Raw genomic sequence first — 19,734 nt, forward strand, 5'->3', positions numbered from 1 at the left:
CTGTTACGTTCCTGGGTACTCCCCGCTTGATGAGAAAATAACCCAACCCCACGAGCGGGTTTGAGAGGTATTCCTGGTTTCGGAGAAAGTAATGAAAAGGCACAGAAGTCAAGCCGTATTTCTTTCCTCTCACCCGCTGCTCTCCCATATCATCACTCTCTGGGGAGTATGAGCTATTATTGTCTTGTGAAACAGCATCCACAGTCTCCCTACAGGTCATTTCACATCTGTGAGCTCCACTTAAAAGAAATGACAGTAGAAGCCCTTCAATAAAGATCAGTCAGTGCCTGTGGCAAGAATGACTTTCAAGTGATTTTCATTAAATAGACCACTAAACTGGGGCTTCCTGCACTCTTCTTCAGCACAGTAATATGTCCTGAGAGTGTCCATCATTAAACCTCTCCAAACTCATGCCTGTGTTAGATAGTAATAGTTGATTATAGAATAGTTTATTCTGAGACGTGGAAAATTAAAAATCACAGACTTTACACTTACAAATCTTAACTGGCAGTAGATGCTGTAGTTATCCTCTCAATTTCATCCAGGACAGCTTCCTTTCCACTGTTATCAGACCTCTTGTACGATAAGATGGACTTTTGACTGCAATATTTACTTTGTTATGATCATGTACTTTATTGTTTCCTTGCACTTCACTTTCTCTGTAGCTGTTACACTTTATTCTGCATTGTTTTAGATTAACCTGATTCTTGCTCAATGCCAGATCATGATTTGATCTGTATAAATAGTATCCAAGAAAAGCTTTTATTTGTGCCTTGGCACATGTGGCAATAATAAACCAGTACCAATACCAATGATTACGTAGCCAATCTTCCCTTCTTCAGCTTAATTACTGCACCATCACACGAGGCTTGTTACAAGTGTTAACCCTCAACAATATTGATCAGTTAGGCACAGAGAGGAACTGTATTTACTGACAATTACTTTCAATGTCTCAGTTAACAAACACATGAACTTAAATACCTGGCCCTCCACGAACAATTAAGGAAGTGAAAAGTCAATAGCTAGTAAATAGAGTCTACACTGACCAGGTATTCTTCTTGTTCCTGTTGTAATCTCCACCTTTCCGACGTGAGGTCATTCACTTCTGCCGCTACCTGTGCTCTCAAAATCCTCCATTATATCCTTTTCCTCATTGGATCGATCTAAGGTGCCTTAATTTTGTTGGCTCAAGCTCGTCTGACTGACCAGTGTCAGCTTCTTGTTGGATCTGACACAAAGCAAGAGCAATATTACTTTATGGCTCTTTCTCTCAGACTTGTGGTCTAGATAATTTATTTTTGTTCTGTCCAACATATACTGAATCAAACCAGTCTAACCAGTTCACCCAAATACTGGGCCAAGACCACCAGATCACATAATAGAGAAACACGCAATAAAGATTGGTAGATAGGGTTGTAAAGAGAGCTTTTGGTACATTGGCCTTTATAAATCAAAGTATTGAGTAAAAAAGTTGAAATGTTATGGTGAGGTTGTATAAGGCATTGGTGAGGCCAAACTGGAGTCTCCCAGTTACAGGAAGGATATTAATAAGGTTAAAAGAGTGCAGAGAAGGTTTACAGGGATGTTGCCAGGACTTGAGAAACTGAGTTACAGAGAAAGGTTGAATAGGTTAGGACTTTATTCCCTGAAGCAAAGAGGAATGAGGGGAGATTTGATAGAGGTGTATACAATTATGAAGGGTACAGATTGAGTGAATGCAAGCAGGCATTTTCCACTGAGGCTAGGGGAGAAAAAAACCAGAGGACATGGGTTAAGGGTGAAGGGAAAAAAGTTTAAAGGGAACATGGGGGGGGGGGCTTCTTCACACAGAGAGTGGTGGGAGTGTGGAATGAGCTGCCAGATGAAGTGGTAAATGTGGGCTCACTTTTGACATTTAAGAAAAACTTGGATGGGTACATGGATGAGAAGTGTATGGAGGGATATGGCCCAGGTGCAGGTCGGTGGGTCTAGGCAGAAAAATGGTTCGGCACAGCCAAGAAGGGCCAAAAGGCCTGTTTCTGTGCTGTAATGTTCTATGGTTCTAAATAGCTTCTTATCTGAAAATAGTCTCAGGTTTAGCAGGTCATCAGCAGAAAAGTTATTGTGTACATCTTCTGGTAAGATGGTGCTGTGTTCGGATGCAGCGACCACTTTGGGGCCAACCAAAGATGTTTTTATTTGTTAAATGTCTTTTTAGTAATTGCAGGACAACACTAGACTCCAAGAACTTCAGATCTGCAGGTCTACCCCATCAGTGAGCTGCTCGTTGATTGGAGGAGCTGGACTGACTTTGGAGTTGCTGGGCTGGGTGCAGACTGTGTGGTTGCTCGTTACCAGAAGGCACTGGAGTTGGTACCCAAAGGCGATGTGCAGTGTAACCGTGGGTTATTGTCTAGGACTTTTCTCTGGCAATCTCAAGACCCTGTTAGACTATGATAATGCAAGATGTCGCAGACCTGTACCCTTGTTTGGTGACAGGACAGGTGACAAGGAAGCTGTGTAGCTTCTGAAGATTAGCTTCCAGCCGTGGGCTTGCCTGCTGCTGTAGACCAGGAGAGGAGATGCTGGAGGTGGTGGAGTGTGGCATCCAGCTCAGCTGAGGGTTGGCCTCTCCTGTTGGTGCTGCCCTCCAGTGTTCAAATGGTGGAATGACAGGTTAGATTGCAATGGCTGCGTACTGCCGAGAACTGCACCATCAATCTGTGGGACATGTCACTCAGAGACACATTTTTTTTGCGTGACTATGTTTTTGTTTCTTGCTCGCTAAGTTGATTCATGTGCTGTATATGTTTTGCACTTTGGCTCCAGAGGAAATGCTATTTTGTTCGGCTGTATTCATAAATAGTTGATGATAATTAAACTTGAATTTGAATATTCAGTTGCTCTGATTAAATTGTCCCTGTGATGGAAGCAGTTCACCAAACAGTTTACAAAATGGAGGCTGCAAGAACAGTCTTACAAAATGGCAGCTTCCATTTCTTTGACAGCGTGGCAAGAACAAAGACATTGTCTTTGTCTGCTTCCGCTGCCTTTGCCTCATTCCTGTTTGCCGATTTGTAGATTTTAGTTCTTTCTGGCCAATAAAGCATGCAGAATGCTCATGCACGTCATCTGCTCTTCATTGCCAGTATTTTTTAAAATTTATTAATACCTCAGGACAGTGTTTACTGTCAATTGCTAATTGTGCGTGAGAAGGTGGTGGCCCATCTTCAACTGTATAGCTTGCAGAAAACCTTTTGAAGTTAAGCACTTAAGATGCCACATACCAGAGAGATTGGATAAGGAAGGCAAATTCCTTTGACAGTTTTCTTAGACAAAAAGAGACCAACAGTTTTTTTGTGATTATCATTGCTAGGAGTTATTGTTGCCTATCTATTTATTAATTGACAGTAAATTCCACAGCTACCACGTTGTAGTTTGGGTTTAGGTCCTCATCTTTTAGACTACTAATCCAGTAACTCGACCACTGTGCCTCTGCTTATCTGATAATGGTTAATAAGGGTGCTAGGTTGGCTACCTCATCTACAAATCTCATCACTGAGTGAGATTTGTTTCTGTCTTTTATGGAGTGATGGCTTCAAACAACTCAAAGTGCTTCTCCATGGGCCACGGACATGTTCCCTGCTTTAGGAGTCCATCATTCTCTAGGCAAACACTTCCTTCAAATTAATACAGTTCTTAACTTGCATCAATTGTATTCATATTGTGGTTCCGCCATTAGCTTGAACAGAGCTCAGTCCTTGTTAAACCCTTTGCAGAGATAAATATAAATCAGGGTTCAATTTTTTTCATTAATGTACCATTAAGTGATTTTGATTCACATTGTATACTGGTTTTATGCCATCATTTAGCTCTTTAAATAATTAAGATAGAAACAGTCTTTGCAAATACTTTCCACAGTCAATAAAAGAGTCAGCCATTCACTTCATTCTGTTTCTCTATTCGGTTCATGGTGGCTGAAGCACCATCTGTCCATTTAGTTCTGTAGTTTGCTTGCACAACAGAAGTTAGGGAACTTTCACTCTTGAATCCCTGGTTTCACTCTTTTTCTGTTGGGAAGAGGATCCCAGATTTCCATTAGACAGTGTGAAGGGAATAACCTTAAGGCTGCAGTTTTAACTTCATGATTGCATTTGTTTATTCTGAATTCCTGTATGAACCCCAGCAAATTCAGCTCCATTACTTCTAAACATCCATATCAAAGGAAACAAAAGGCTAGTTTATGTAATTGCTCCTTGGTCAAACCTATTTAGTGTAGTTTTGCTAAAAAAGGAGTATCTTGTCAGTCCTGAAAAAAATGCAGAGAGAATTGAATCAAATAAGGTAAATAGGGTTGAGTTTGAGTTTTGAATAGAATCTCAGAAAAGTTACAGCACAAAAGAAGATCATTTAGCTTATAGAGTCTATCCTGGCTTTCACCAATCAGTCCAAGTGACCACAAATTCTGTGTGTGAAAGTTTCTCCTGACTAGTTTGTGGTTGCTGGGTTTATCCTCCCAAACCTCCCCACAACAGTATCTTTTTGTTCATGGACATAAAATTTGCAATTCCCCAGTCCTTGACATCACTGTGGTCCTTACAAATGTTTGGAAAATTATGACCAGTTCTCCTGTGATTTCTACCTAAGCTTCCCTCAGCTTCTACTCTACTGTTTAAAAAACTATTAAATAGATTCCTAGTATGATAAGTTAGACTCCCGGCTTCACAATCTACAGTACCTCATTATGATCCTATTGTTTCTCTGTAGCTGTTTCACTTTATTCTGCATGCTATTGTTTTAGCCTGTGATCTTTGTGAACAAGCAAGACAAGCTTTTCACTGTATCTCAGTACATGTAACAGTAATAAACCAATTTCAATTCCATTTCCAGTTCCAAAAGATGGATTGCACATCAACCTTAGTGATATATTCACTTTAAAAACGCTCGCCGTCTTCCCTCCTTCTATCATTATCATTTCATTAGGGTAGGTGAAGTCTGTTGTTTTCTTTACTCTATGGCTACTGAATGTCTTCCAATTTCTCTGCAACTTTGCTCCTTTGAAATCACCTGTTGAATGGGTGACCTTCAGATACCAGCAGTAGGGTCATCACACTGGAATTGTTTTTGAAATTCCGACTGCTTCATGATGTTCTCTGTAACTGTAATGTAATCTCCACCTCTTCATATCTCTTGAGTCACAGGGGAAAGACGATGAAGGGGAGGTAGACAGATGTTGCCCCTCAGACCGTGAAGGAATTGTGTGAGCTGATGTAGGTGGTTGTACCTCCACGGAGCAACAACTTGAGGATATTATCCTCATTGACTGTCTTTCAGTATGCTAGAATAGGTGGGTTAAAGCAAAGACCAAGAAAGGCATTAATCCATTCTGGGCAGCTGGTTATCGGAAGGATTCTTCCACTTCTCCAGCTCATAGAAAGGATACGTGATTAAGTTTATTTGGCAGATTTAGGCTTGGGGGTGCCAATCACCAGGATGGTCCGGGAATCTCCAGAAAATGAACTCTAATATCAATGACATTGCTGTGCTTGATTGTAAAAAAAAATCTTGGCAGTTGTTTAAAACAAAATATTTATTAAACTATTTTTATAATTTGTAACAAAAATATTTGAAACAAGGGACAAAATTGACTGAGTCAAAGACTATCCAAACAAATAGCAAAGAGTGATTTTGCTTTGGCCAGCTAATGTGGGCGGACGCAAGGACCAGTGCCTAAGTGAGTCAGGGCACTGGTGCTGAAAGTCAGGAGATATCATTGTCAGGAATAAGTCCAACCAGAACTGACAACCCAACAGAGAGCTTACACAAACATTTTGACATCTGCCTTACTCAGTGTGAACAATTTCTTCACAGGGGTCTTTTCCCATTCCAGTTCCCAGGACTGGCTCTTAGATCCTGAGCTAACGTTCAAGAGCACAACATCTGATCATCGGCCAAAAAGCCTTAAGAAGTTTGGCAGTAGAACAAATGCCACACAGGGTGGCTACTGGCCAACCCCATTGCCATGTGTCCGTGCTATGCTCAAATTACTGAGACAACACAAACTTCTACCCAAGTGTGTTGAAATTTAAAGTAATTCAAAGAAATTAAAGTACTCTGTGTTGACTTTGCAGATTAGTGATGGTTGCATGATCTGTGCTAAATCAGCAGCAATGACTAGGCAATTTCCAGAGAGCAAATCCACCAATGCCTCCTCAGCCAGAAACCCTACTCAAATTCCAGTTTGGGTCACGATGTTGTAACAATAATTCTCAGGACCTTGTTGCCTTTCTGATCATGACTCCTGATTTAAGCCGTAGGATTGGAAATATATATCCTCAGGATGAATCCAGGTTTATGGTACTGTGTGAGCAAAAGTTAAAGTAAACACGGCATTGCCTGCATATCCTGGAGAACTGAATGCAAATTCAACCTGGTACTCTGCATCTGTTGACCATATTGGGCAGTTTGTATTTGTGCAGATAGTAGAGAAGACCAAACTGGAATCAAAAGCGAATGATGCACCTTATGAATGATATTGCTCCTTTTCCCAGTGAGCAAGTTTATCATTGACAGATAGCCGATCTCTGGAAACTTAGTCTACTTCAAATCAAAGCTTCAACTTAATAGCTTGATTTTCGAGGCGGTGACAATGAAAGCAGAGCACCATCCACATGGATAGTAAGGCATTCGAAAAGGTCCCTCTTTGTGGGCTCTTCCAGAAGGTTAAGGTGCATGACCTGACAATTTGGATTCAGAGTTAGCTTGCTTGTCCACAGAAGAAAAAGGGTTGTGGTTGATGAGTCCTATTCTAGCTGACAGTCCTTGACTATTGTGACTTGGATGCAAATGTGGATAGATAGATTAGTAAGTTCACATGCAATAAAACAAAATTGTGGTTAGTATAGAACAAAGGATCCCAACTTTTTTTTATGCCATAGACCCCTACTATTAACCAAGGGGTCCCTGGACCACATGTTGGGAACCCAGTGTAGAAGGCTGCCAAAGGATACAGCGGGATATAGATTAGTTGCAAATATAGGCAGAGGAATGGCAGATGGAGTTCAAGCAACACACACAAAATGCTGGTGGACACAGCAGGCATCTATAGGGAGAAGCGCTGTCGACATTTCGGGCCAAGACCCTTCGTCAGGACTAACTGAAAGAAGAGATAGTAAGAGATTTGCAAGTGGGAGGGGGAAGGGGAGATCCAAAGTGTTAGGAGAAGACAAGAGGGGGAGGGGTGAAGCTAAGAGCTGGAAAGTTGATTGGCAAAAGGGATACAGAGCTGGAGAAGGGAAAGGATCATGGGACGGGAGGCCGAGGGAGAAAGAAAGGGGGAGGGGAGCACCAGAGGGAGATGGCGAGCAAGCAAGGAGTGATTGTGAGAGAGACAGAGAGAGAGAGAAAAAAGAGAAAGAGTAAAGAAAAAAAAGGAAAAAATAATACATAAATAAGGGATGGGGTAAGAAGGGGAGGGGGACATTAACAGAAGTTAGAGAATTCGGTGTTCATGCCTCAGGTTGGAGGATACCTAGACGGAGTATAAGGTGTTGTTCCCCCAACCTGAGTGTGGCTTCATCTTGACAGTAAAGGAGGCCATGGATAGACATATCAGAATGGGAATGAAACGTGGAATTGAAATGTGTGACTACTGGGAGATCCTGCTTTCTCTGGTGGACAGAGTGTAGGTGTTCAGCGAAACGTTCTCCCAGTCTGCGTTGGGTCTCACCAATATCTAGAAGGCCGCACCGGGAGCACCAGACACAGTATATCACACCAATATATAGAAGGCCGCACCCTGGCCAAATGTGAGGAGTTTAGGTATTGCACTGTGGGAGATCAAATATAAAGTGAAAAATACACAATTAATAGCAAGACCCTTACAGCATTGATGTAGAGAAGGATCTCGGGGTCGACTGCTCCCTAAAAGTGGTCATGCAAGTTGTTAGGGTGTTGAAGAAAGCATTTGGCATGCTTTATTAGTCGAGGTATTGAGTTCAAGAGCCAGGAAGACATGATGCAGTTTTATGAAACTCTGAATAGGCCACATCTGGAATAGTTCATTCAATTCTGATGTCCCATTGTATGAATGATGTGAACGGTTTTGAGAGGGTGCAGGAGAGGTTTATCAGGATGCTTCCTAGATTAGAGGTAGTGTGCTATAAAAAGTGGTTTGACATCCCAGGGTTGTTTTCTCTAGAGAGTGGAGGCTCAGAAGAGACTTGATAGAGGTTTATAAGGTTATAACAGGCATACACATAAGCACCGTTGAGACTGTCCTGACCAGCTATATCACCGCCTATATGGGAATTGTAAGGCATCTTACTACATGACCCTACAACGGATTGCGTGGACTGCTGAGAGAATCAGCGCATCTCTCCAACCCCATCCACCCATCCAGGACATAATCTAGAAGGGCGGCATTCGCAGAGCCCTTAGCTTTGTCACGGACCCTTCCCATCCGTCCCACAACCTCTTTGATCTGCTGTCAGCCAGAAGTTTGCACTGTATACTAGTAAGAACTGTTAGGCTGGGTTACAGTTTATTTTCCCCCAGGCTGTGAGACTTCTGAACAACCTGCCACCACCCAGTACATATCATTTGTGATGGTGCTGTATGTTTAATTGTATGTCGTATATGTTCCTTATTCAACTTTATCTCCAGTATTTGTTCTATCTGTTAATATTATTTTGTGTGTGTAAGTGATAAATGTGCTGTGTTTTGCACCTTGGCCCCTAAGGAACTTTGTTTTGTTTAGCTGTATGCATGTGTACGGTTAAATGACAGTAACCTTGAACTTGATCTTGATCTTTTTTCCCTCAGGCCAAAATGTTTCATAGCAGAGAAACTGATAGTCCCAAAATGTCTTATACCATTGAAAGTGAGTGGCGGAAAGTTCAGTGAAGATGTGTGGGACAGATTTTTTAACACACAGAATAGTGGGTGACTGGAATGTACTGTCAGGGGTGATTGCAGAGGCAGATACAATAGAGGTATTTAAGAGCACTTAGATGTACACATGAAAATGCAGAGAATGGTAGGATATGGACCATGAGAGTGCAGGTATTTAGGTCAGAATCAGAATGAGGGTTAATATCACTGCCATATGTGGTGTTTTGTGGCATTGATATCTCAGTACGCAACATTGTTTTAAGACATTTTAAAAAGCTATTGACACTCGGAAGGTGGATTCAGGTTGCGAGAGCAGTTCCCCTTTAAGAATAAGGAAGTGAGGAAAGCACGATGGTCTGCAAGTAAGATTGAAAAGCAGAGGCTTTAGACCCCCCCTCCCTACTATCCTTCTGGGGATAGTACTATCAGTCTCCCTAATAAAACTGAGGACCTCAGAGCAAGATTACAGTACCGGTGGAACATTAGGTACTGCTATGTACCTTGTTTCACAGATACCTGGCTATTTCCCACCGTTTCAGATGCAGTGCTGCAGTTGAATGTCTTCACCATACAATGTAAAGACAAGACAGCTCAGTCATTTAAGGACAGGGAAAGTAGAGTGTGCTTTATAATTAACCCATTGTGGTGCATAGACATGGCAGTTCTGTCTCAGTCCTGCTCATCCGACCTGGAACATCTTGCGGTCAAACATCTTCCTTTTTATCTGCCGAGGGAGTTTCCAGCCATCATCCTGGAAGCAGTGTACACCACCTCAGGCAGTCTCTGGGGGAGCCGAGCTTCCTAATCAGCGAGCAGAAACCGCACACCCTGATGCCTTCCCATTCATTGTGGGGGAAATCAACCAGACCAGCGTGACAAGAGGCCTAGGTGACGATGGTAAGGAGCCAACTGCTGGAGTATCCGAGGCTAGCATTGTGGCATCATTTCAAGACTGAGATGAGAATAGGGTTCTTGACGAGATGCTAGACGAGAATCTGGTGAGAATCCAAACAAGACAGAAATCCTAAATGCAATCGCAGACTGAACCAAAGTAGAGCTGATGATTGAGTCCAGGCACTCTTTAAATATTCAAATCTTGGCGCCAAAACGTGGCCTACAATTAGAGGAGCTGGCCTAAATCTTTAAAGGGCTTTCTGGTTATCCATACTCTGGAGAATCAGAGTGTCTAAACCCCAGAGGCAGGTGCAGTTGGTGCGTACTGTAACAGCCAGCTTGAAGAGGTTCCTGAACAACTACCTGTAACAAACACCTGTGGAAACACACGTGATCACTGTTATACCACCATTCAGAGTGCTTACCGTGCTACCCCATGCTCACACTTTGGAAAGCCCGATCCCCTGGCTGTACTTCTATTCCATGTATGGGGAGAGACTAAAGACTGCAGCACCAGTGGTGGTGAGGAACAAGAAGTTATTGTCATGGGAGGTGAAGAAGCAATGACAAGGCTTCCTCGAATCAGTGGACTGAACAACATTCAGGGATTGGTCTTCGAGTCTGAATGAATACGCAATTGTTGTCACTGACTTTATCAAAACCTGTGCAGATGAGTTTGTGCCTTCAAGAACGTACTGGACATACCCAAACCAAAAGCTGTGGATGAATAAAGAGATTCATAGTCTGCTGATCCGTGGCATTCAAGACTGGTGATGTAGAACTGTACAAGAAATCCAGGTACAATCTGCTGAAGGCTATCTTAAGAGTGAGAAAACAATTCCAATGAGATTGGAGATGGAATTGGATGCACATCAGCCCTGGCAGGGGTTGCAGGCCATTACTTCATATAAAGTGAAACCTAAGATCATGAATGGCCATGGTGCTTCACTCCCAGATGAGTTCAATGCAAATCCCTGCAGCATCCAGTGATCCTGTGATCTCCGTCTCGGAGGCCAACGTCATAGTGTCTTTCATCAGGCCCTGAAGGTGTACATGGTAGGCTCTGAGATCCTGTGCCAACCAACTGGTGTGAGTGTTCAAGGACATTTTCAATCTTTCACTGCAGCATTCAGAGGTTCCCAGCTGCTTCAAAAGAACGATAGTCATACCAGGGCCCAAGAAGTGTAGGGTGAGCTGTCTCAACAACTCTCACCCAGTGGCACTCAGTGCTTTGAAAAGTTAGTCTTGGCTAGAATCAATTCCTGCCTAAGCAAAGACCTTTACCTGCTGCAATTTGCCTTTTGCCACAATGGGTCTACAGTGGATGCATTCTCACTGGCTCTCCACTCAGAAATGGATCACTGAGACAAAAGTACCACTTACGTTAGGCGCAAAGATGAGAAAATATGCAGATGCTGGAAATCCAGGCAACACACTCAAAAAGTTGGAGAGACTCAGCAGGCCAGGCAGCATCTATAGGAACGAGTAAACAGTCAACATTTCGGGTTGGGACCCTTCATCAGGACCAACTTATGTTAGGCTGCCGTTATTGACTACAGTTCAGCATTCAACAAAATCATCCCCTTAGTTGTAATCAAAGAGCTGCAAAACCTGGGCCTCTGTACCTCCCTCTGCAACTGGATCCTTGACTTCCTCATAGCGGTCTGTGCAGATTGGAAGTGACATCTCGTCCTTGCTAGCAATCAGCACTGGCACCCTTCCAGAATGTATGCTCAGCCCAGTGCTATTCTCTCTCCACCCACAACTGTGTGAGCTGAATCGCATTGAATTGACTTTATTTCTTACATCCATCACACACATGAGGAACAAAAATCTTTACATTATGTCTCAATGTGCAATCATAGTAATTTATAATCATTTATAATAAATAGACCAGTCAATGTAACATAGAAATGCTTTCAAATCAGCTTGAGTTCATCAGTCTGATGGCCTGGTGGAAGAAGCTGTCCTGGAGCCTGTTGGTCCTGACTCTTATGCTGTGGTGCTGTTTCCCGGATGGTATCAGCTGGAATAGATCGTGGTTGGCGTGACTCGGATCCCCAATGATTTTTCGGGTCCTTTTTTCACACCTGTCTTCGTAAATGTCCTGTATCATGGGAAGTTCACAACTACAGATACGCTGAGCTGTCTACACCACTCTCTGCAGAATCCTGCGATTAAAGAAGGTACAGTTCCCATCCCAGCAGTGATGCAGACAGTCAGGATGCTCTCAACCAGGATGTAGTCAGGATGGTCTCCCAATGAGGATTCAAGGATCAGTTGTCATAAGCTTAACCATTTCGGCAGTAAGGGCTATCAACTTTAAATTCCTCCCTGTTATTACTTCACAGGACCTGTCCTGAGTCCAGCATGTAAGTGTGGCAGGTTAAGTTCAAAGTTCAAAATAAATATATTATCATAGTACATATATGTCACCACACTCCACCATTGTACCCCTCCCCACCACGGAGCCCACATCTACAAGGAACGCTGCGCAGGAAAGCAGCATCCATCACGGACTCCCGCCATCCAGTCCGCTGCGGCCATCACTGTTGAGTCTCAGGACCTGCACTACAAGGGTCAGGAACACTTATTACCCTTCAACCATCAGGCTCTTGAAGCAGAGCAAATAATTTCACTCATCTTCACTCACCTGGACTCACTTTTTAGGATTCCTCTTCTCATGTTCTAGATTTTTATTGCTCGTTTATTTATTATTATTACTATTTCTTTTTTTCTTTCTTCCTTTTTGTATTTGCACAGTTCGTTTCTTTTAAATTTTGCAAATTGATTCTTGTCTGTTGGGTTGGGTGTGGTCTTTCATTGATTCTGTTGTGTTTCCTGTATTTGCTGTGAATGCTCACAAGAAAATTAATCTCAGGTTGCATATGGTGAAGTATATGTACTTTGATGATAAAATTACTTTGAACAACATAATGGGCCGAAGGGCCTGTGGGTTTGTTGTACTGTTTGATCTTCTATGTCCTAATTAAAACAGGGCGAGCATTCAAAATGAAAGCAAAATAAACAATCACTCCTCTTTACAAGATGGTTATTAATTGCATTTTTAAACTACATTAACCACTATACAACTTCCTGGGGAGGAGGGATGCAGCTTGTTCTATCTGTTTTCAAACAGACACTGCTTTTGATCAATTATACACGCTTTCATGAATCTGGGAGGGATGCATGCCTTTGAATCTTTTGGATGTGGTGTAAGTCTACAAAATGAGATAAATGGTTTAACATACAGGTATCTCTTTGAAGACAAGAGAGCCATAAACATCTAATGTACCAACAAAGCAATTATGTGGCTCCCTGCAATGGTAATGGCTGTCTGTTATGAAAAGCTACAAATGTCACAGCAAATTGATCCAATTAACTTGACCTATGACTTTGCAAAGGGTAAGCTGGCTGGATGACACACTCTTTGAAATTTTATAATACCCATACTCAGCATGTTATAAAGGATGCCACTGATCTTCATACCAGCACATTTAGCACAATGGATTACTGTGTGGGGTCAGATGGATTATCGCTCTCTTTGAAAAGTGAATTAATTTATCATCGGCAACCAAAGCACAGCACCAGCTCTGGATAAGCACAATTTTAATCTGAGCATTAAATTCCAATGCTCTCAAGTTTCTTTCTCACTCCTCCAGATCCAGACAGGAGAATAAGTGAACCATTCTACTTCAGCCTGTGCCTCCAATGGACAATCTGCTCAAAAATATGACTGGTGTATTTCTATTTATTTCAAATTTAATAATAAGGTTTTACTAAACTGCCAAGTGAAACTCGGAAAAGGTGAATGTGGTTTTTGTGATATTTATAAGGAACAAGTCACCTGCATTCAAAGAAAATACACCGTTGCCTTTTGCCAACGGTGCATGAAGGGCAATAAAGCTCGCTTCAAAGTTGTGTTCAGCTGATTTCCATATGAACTGAGATACCTTTGTTAGAATTATCACAGAAGCCAATTTCACCTCATTAACAATATGAAGAACAAATGCCTCTGTCTGGTTGATTCTCATATGTTGATTGATGCAAGTTATTTGAAGCTTTCGCACAACCCTTTCTTGGCAAGCCCTTTTGGCCTTTATCAGGATCTCACTCTTTTTTTACCCCTTTAAAAATACTTCAACTTGAATCAGCTTCAGTTGTTCTTAAGGAAATGCTACATTGTACTAAAGATTAAAGGGACCACTTAGTTGTTTTCAGTTCCCTGGCTCCAAGGATGCTGCTCTGTCCTGGAGTGGGAGTCAGGCATAAAATGCATGGCTAATGGCTGTACAGTGAGTGTTCCTGACATGTTTATTTAAATATTACTTCTCAGGAAAATGGAAACCAGTGTCGTAGATCAAGAAGGATGCATTAACATGGGCAGTTAAACTTCACCTGATAAATTAATGAGTAAGATACTGGCACTGAAGAATGGCTAGCTCACCACCCACCCCCGCTCCGGCTCCCTTTCACCTGCATTCAGTCAATTCATCCTGAGAAGAACAAACTGCTGTGACAATTCGGAAGCTGCCCTGTTTTAGATTCCTCTTAATCCAAGTGAGACCAATCTCAAAGTCATGCAGCTGCTAACTGCTTTTAAAATACAAAGTGTTTCTTTACTTCTCCTGGAACTGCCTACATTGATTGATTATGCATGGTACATCCACCTGGTCTACTTTATTTAACGGTAAGAGTTAGAATCAAAGAATGACCATCACAGATACAGGCCCTTTGCCTTAACCAGTTCATGCCAACCATGGTGCCTAGCTGGCTAATTCCAATTTCCTTCGTTTCGTTCATATCTGTCCAAGCCCTGCCCCACAATGTACTTCTGCAAGTGCTTCTTAAATGATACCCTTGCACCTGCCACAACCACTTCCTCTGGCACACACTCACCACTCTCTGCATGAAAAAGTGGCCCATCAAATCCCCTTTAAGACTTGTCCCTGTCACCTTAAGCCTATGCCACCAGGCTTTGGACTCCTGTACTACGGGGCAAAAAATATCACCATCTATTTCTGCCTCTCAGCATTTTAAACAGTTCTATAACATTGTCACTCATTCCCTATGTTTCACACTGTTCAAAGAACTTTAAAGCCACTTCTTCAAAGAACTCTAATAAACTGATTAAACATTTCTCATTTACAGAATTATATTAATTTTTCCTGACTACTTTGAGTTTTTATCAGCACCTTGCTATAAACTATTTAATAACAGCTCTAACCTCCTTAGCAGCTGTCTGATCTGCCGAGTGTTTCTAATATTCTCCATATGTTTTGTGAGAAGACAAACAAATTCAGGCGACTTAATGTCAGGTGTTAAAGATTATGTAAATCTTTGTTATTAAACTGCGTCAGGAGAGTGAGAAGAAAACAATGGATCTAATAGGTCCTCTTTACAGGGTTATTGAATGTTTTAACTCAAAAGAGCCAGAAGCATCTTGAAGAAGGACATGAACTTTCCATTATGGAAGACTAGAACAAAATCAGCATGGTAGTGAAGAGGATCTACTTTACAGTGCAAGGATCCAAGTTCAATTCCTGCCGCTGTCTGTATAGACTTCATACATTCTCCGGCATCTCATGATTCTTGTCCCACATTCCAAAGACATACAGGTTAGTAAGTTGTGGGAATGCATGCAGGTTGTGGGAATGCTACGTTGTGAGAATGCATGCAGGTTGTGGGAATGCATACAGGTTAGTAAGTTGTGGGAATGCATACAGGTTGTGGGAATGCAACGTTGTGAGAATGCATGCAGGTTGTGGGAATGCATACAGGTTAGTAAGTTGTGGGAATGCATACAGGTTGTGGGAATGCTACGTTGGCGTTGGAAGCATGGTGTCACCTGCGGCTTGCTCCCAGTGAATCCTCAAGTCAAGTCACTTTTATTGTCATTTCGACCATAACTGCTGGTACAGTACATAGTAAAAATGAGACAACGTTTTTCAGGACCATGGTGTTACATGACACAGTACAAAAACTAGACTGAACTACATAAAAAACAACAGAGAGAAAAAAATACACTGGACTACAGACCTACCCAGGACTGCATAAAGTGAACAAAAACAGTGCAGGCATTACAATAAATAATAAACAAGACAATAGGGCAAGGTGTCAGTCCAGGCTCTGGGTATTGAAGTCGAATTTATTGTCCAGGGAGCAGACATTGGAGAGCAGAATGGATGGGAGGGCCGGCTGGCTGTGGTTTGCCTTTTGCTTAGCACGAACTCCTGCCCACCTGCCTCACTTCTGCTTCCTCACACACCGCTTACGACATGTCCATCTCCAGCTACCAGCATCAGGTGAGTCCGAGGATTGTAGGCCCGTTCCCCTCAGCAAGCCGAGGTCACGTAATCTGACCAGCAGATCTTTGTGAAGGTTTGTTTTTGGGCAATCTCTGTATTGTTGTACTATCTGGCGATGGTAGACAGCCATATGCCCTAATCAAAAGTTGTGTATCAAGCTTAAATTAGCAAATTAAGTTAAAGTAACACCAGCTCTGAAAGGCCACTGTTGCCGTGCTGCGCCCCCTCATGGGAAATCTCTGACTGTGCTGGTTGTTGGGGCAAATTGCGCATTTCACAATGCTTTGATGTACATGTGACAAGTAAAGCTAATCTTTTATTTTTCTTTAAAAGTTATTGGAGACATGATCGGTGATAAGCCAGGACCAAATGTCATAAAAAGTGGAATGCTGAGGCCAGAGCCAGAAACCCAGAGAAGAAACCTAATCAGTTCCTTTAGATAGAATTTAATCTATGAGACAGCCATACAGTCATAGAGCACTACAGCACAAGCCCTTTGGCCCATCTACTCCATGGCAAACTGTTAATCTGCCTACTTCCATCAACTTCCACCCTCCTATCTATGTACTTAACCAAACCAGTCTTACATGTGGAATTCAAGCCCTCGTCCAACACTTCTACTGACAGCTCTTCCACACTCTCACCCCCCTCTGAGTGAAGAAATTCCTCCTTATGTTTCCCCTTAAACATTTTACCTTTCACCCTAAACCATGACCTCTGTAGTTGGTTGGGTATCTCAGAATCTGGGTGATCTCCTGGGATTTTCATTCACAACAGTCACTAGAGTTTACAGAGAATGGTGTGAAAAACAAAAAACGTCCATTGAGGGTCAGTTCTGTGGGGGAAAGTACCTTGTTAATGAGAGAGATCAAAGGAGATTGGTTAGACTGGTTCAAGCTGACAGAAGGACGACAATAACTCAAATAACCACACCTTACAATGGCAGTGTGCGAAAGAGCATCTCTGAACATATGACAGGTCAAGCACGTCGAAGGGCTTCAGCAGTGATGGATAAAGTTTCTCATGATAATTGCAGAGAATCCCTTTAATGATACTCAGGCTCTTGTACTCTAGTCCTCGTGAAATGAATGCTAACTCTGCATTTGCCTTCCTTACCACCAATTCAGCCTCCAAGTTAACCTTCAGGGAATCCAGTACAAGGACTGACAAGTCCATTTGCACCACTGATATTTGAATTTTTTTTCCCGTTTAGAAAATAATCTACACTATAATTGCTTCCACCTAAGTGTGTGACCATATATTTCCTTACTCTAAATTTCATCTGCCATCAATTCCATCATTGAAATCATTGACATATAACTTGAAAAGAAGCTGTTGCAACACTGACCCTGTGGAAAACCACTAGTCACTGGCAATCATTACCATAAAGGGCCCCCTTTATTCCCACCCTTTGCCTCCTGTCAGTCAGCCAATCTTCTATCCATGCTAATATCTTTCCTGTAATACTATGGGCTCTTATCTTGGTAAGCAGCCTCAAGTGTGACACTTGTCAAAGTCCTTCTGAAAATCCAAGTACACAACATTCCCTGCTTGTTAAAATCAGAATCAGGTTTCATGTCATTGACTGACAGACAGACAGATATACTTTATTGATCCCGAGGGAAACTGGGTTTCGTTACAGTTGCACCAACCAAGAATAGTGTAGAACTTTAGCAATGTAAAACCATAAATAATTAAATAATAATAAGTAAATAATGCCGAGTGGAAATTAGTCCAGGACCAGCCTATTGGCTCAGGGTGTCTGACACTCTGAAGGAGGAGTTGTAAAGTTTGATGGCCACAGGTAGGAATGACATAAGTTGTGAAATTTGTTGCTCTGTGGCATCAGTGCATTACAATACAATAAAAACTATAAATTACAATACAGAATATAAATGGAAAAAAATTAAATAAGCAGTGCGAAAAGAGAGAAATAATACTGGGGCAGTGTTCATGAGTTCAATGTCCATTCAGAAATCTGATGGCAGAGGGGAAGAAGCTGTTCCTGAAACATTAAGTGTGTGTCTTCAGGCTCCTGTACCTCCTCCTTGCTTATTTCCTTAATGAATACCGATAGATTTGTCAGGCCAGTCTTCCCCTTAAGAAAACCATGCTGAATTTGCCCCATTTTATTATGTGTCTCCAAGCAGTCTGAAACCTCATTCCTAACAATGGATTCCAACATCTTTCCAACCACTGTAGTCAGGCTAACTGGCCTGTAATTTCTCTCTTTCTGTCTCCCTCCCTTCTTAAAGAATGAAGTGACATTTGCAACTTTCCATTCCTCTGGAACCATTCCAGAATCTAGTGAATCTTGAAAGATTATTATTAATATCTCCACAATCTCTTCAGCTATCTCTTTCAGAATCCAGGATGTGGACCAATATATTCCAGGTGATTTATCTACTTTCAGACCTTTCATCTTTCCAACTATACTCTCTTCTGCCCCCTAACACTCTTGAATTTCTGGCATACTGCTAGTGTCTTCCTTAGTGAAGACTAATGCAAAATACTTATTAAGTTCCTCTGCCGTTTCTTTGTCCCGCATTACTACCGCCCCAGCATTATCTTTCAGTTAACATTTCATTTGCCTACGTTACCACTGATTCAACCTGTAAGTTTAACCTTTAGGGAATCCTCTTCTCCTGCAGCCCATTCTTTACCCCCTGTTACACTTTAACTCACTCCACTGACTGCAATTTTGCCCTATCATCTGCCTGTCCTTCCTCAGAATCTCAGTACACACTACATCTAGTTGAATACCAAATGCCCCATCCTTATCCCCATCATTCTGGTTCCTATCCCCCTGCCAAATTAGCTTAAATCCTCTTCAGCAGCTGCCTGCAAGGATATTGGTCCTCCTCATGTTCAGTGTAATCCACCCTTTTTGTACAGATCCTACCTTCCCCAGAAGAGATGCCAACAATCTGGAAATCTGAACCCTTCCCCCTGCAGCAGTTCCTCAGCCATTCATTTATTTGTACTGTCTTTCTGTTCCTGTGCTGACTGGCACATGGCGTTGGGAATCAGGACTGGGTAATTTCTTCTTCCCTCGAGCTGCGAGGCTAATGAATCCCCTACCATCACCAAGGTCTCAGCACTATGACAGCGAGCTGTATACTGTACTGTTTACCTGTGCTGTACTTGACTACTTGCATTTTGAATTATAATTTATTAATTATAGTATAATATTTTGATTTATGTGCTGTGTGTGATAGATGTTGCATGGGTGCACTGTGGTCTGAAGGAACGTTGTTTCATTTTGTGTGTGTGTGTGTGTGTGTGTGTGTGCGTACACAATCATTAAACTTGAACTTAATCCAGAGATTCCAAAGATTTTGGGCCGAGACCCTTCATCAGGACTGGAGAAAAAAAGATGAGAAGTCACAGTAAGAAGGTGAGAAGAGGGGAGGAAGTAGAAACAGCTGCAGCAACTTTATTGCCCAGTGAGCGCTGACTTTCCAAGACCAGCCAGGTTGGTTCAGTGATGACGCACATAAGCTGGCTGATATGGCAAATCTTTTAGATGGACCCCACTCAGCCAGTTGAATTTCTTATAAGAATAAGTCTCTCCTGCAGCCCAGTCTTCCCAGTAATTTTTAGTTGAGTTCAAAAGAATGCTTAAACTTGCAGTGTGGGACCAGGAGGCTGCCCACTGACT

At 42.1% G+C, this 19,734-nt stretch overlaps 1 long non-coding RNA gene across 2 annotated transcripts in view; it reads left to right on the forward strand.

Moving 5' to 3' along the window:
• The window catches only part of LOC132397548 (uncharacterized), a 131,769-nt gene that overhangs the window by 105,204 nt on the left and 6,831 nt on the right, over positions 1–19,734 (forward strand). For both annotated transcript variants that reach the window (XR_009513390.1, XR_009513391.1), the window contains exon 3: positions 15,170–15,383. This is a non-coding gene — a long non-coding RNA (uncharacterized LOC132397548). The remainder of the gene's footprint in view (positions 1–15,169; positions 15,384–19,734) is intronic.

The sequence above is a fragment of the Hypanus sabinus genome, chromosome 1 (assembly GCF_030144855.1).
Source record: "Hypanus sabinus isolate sHypSab1 chromosome 1, sHypSab1.hap1, whole genome shotgun sequence".
Taxonomy (NCBI): Eukaryota; Metazoa; Chordata; class Chondrichthyes; order Myliobatiformes; family Dasyatidae; genus Hypanus; species Hypanus sabinus.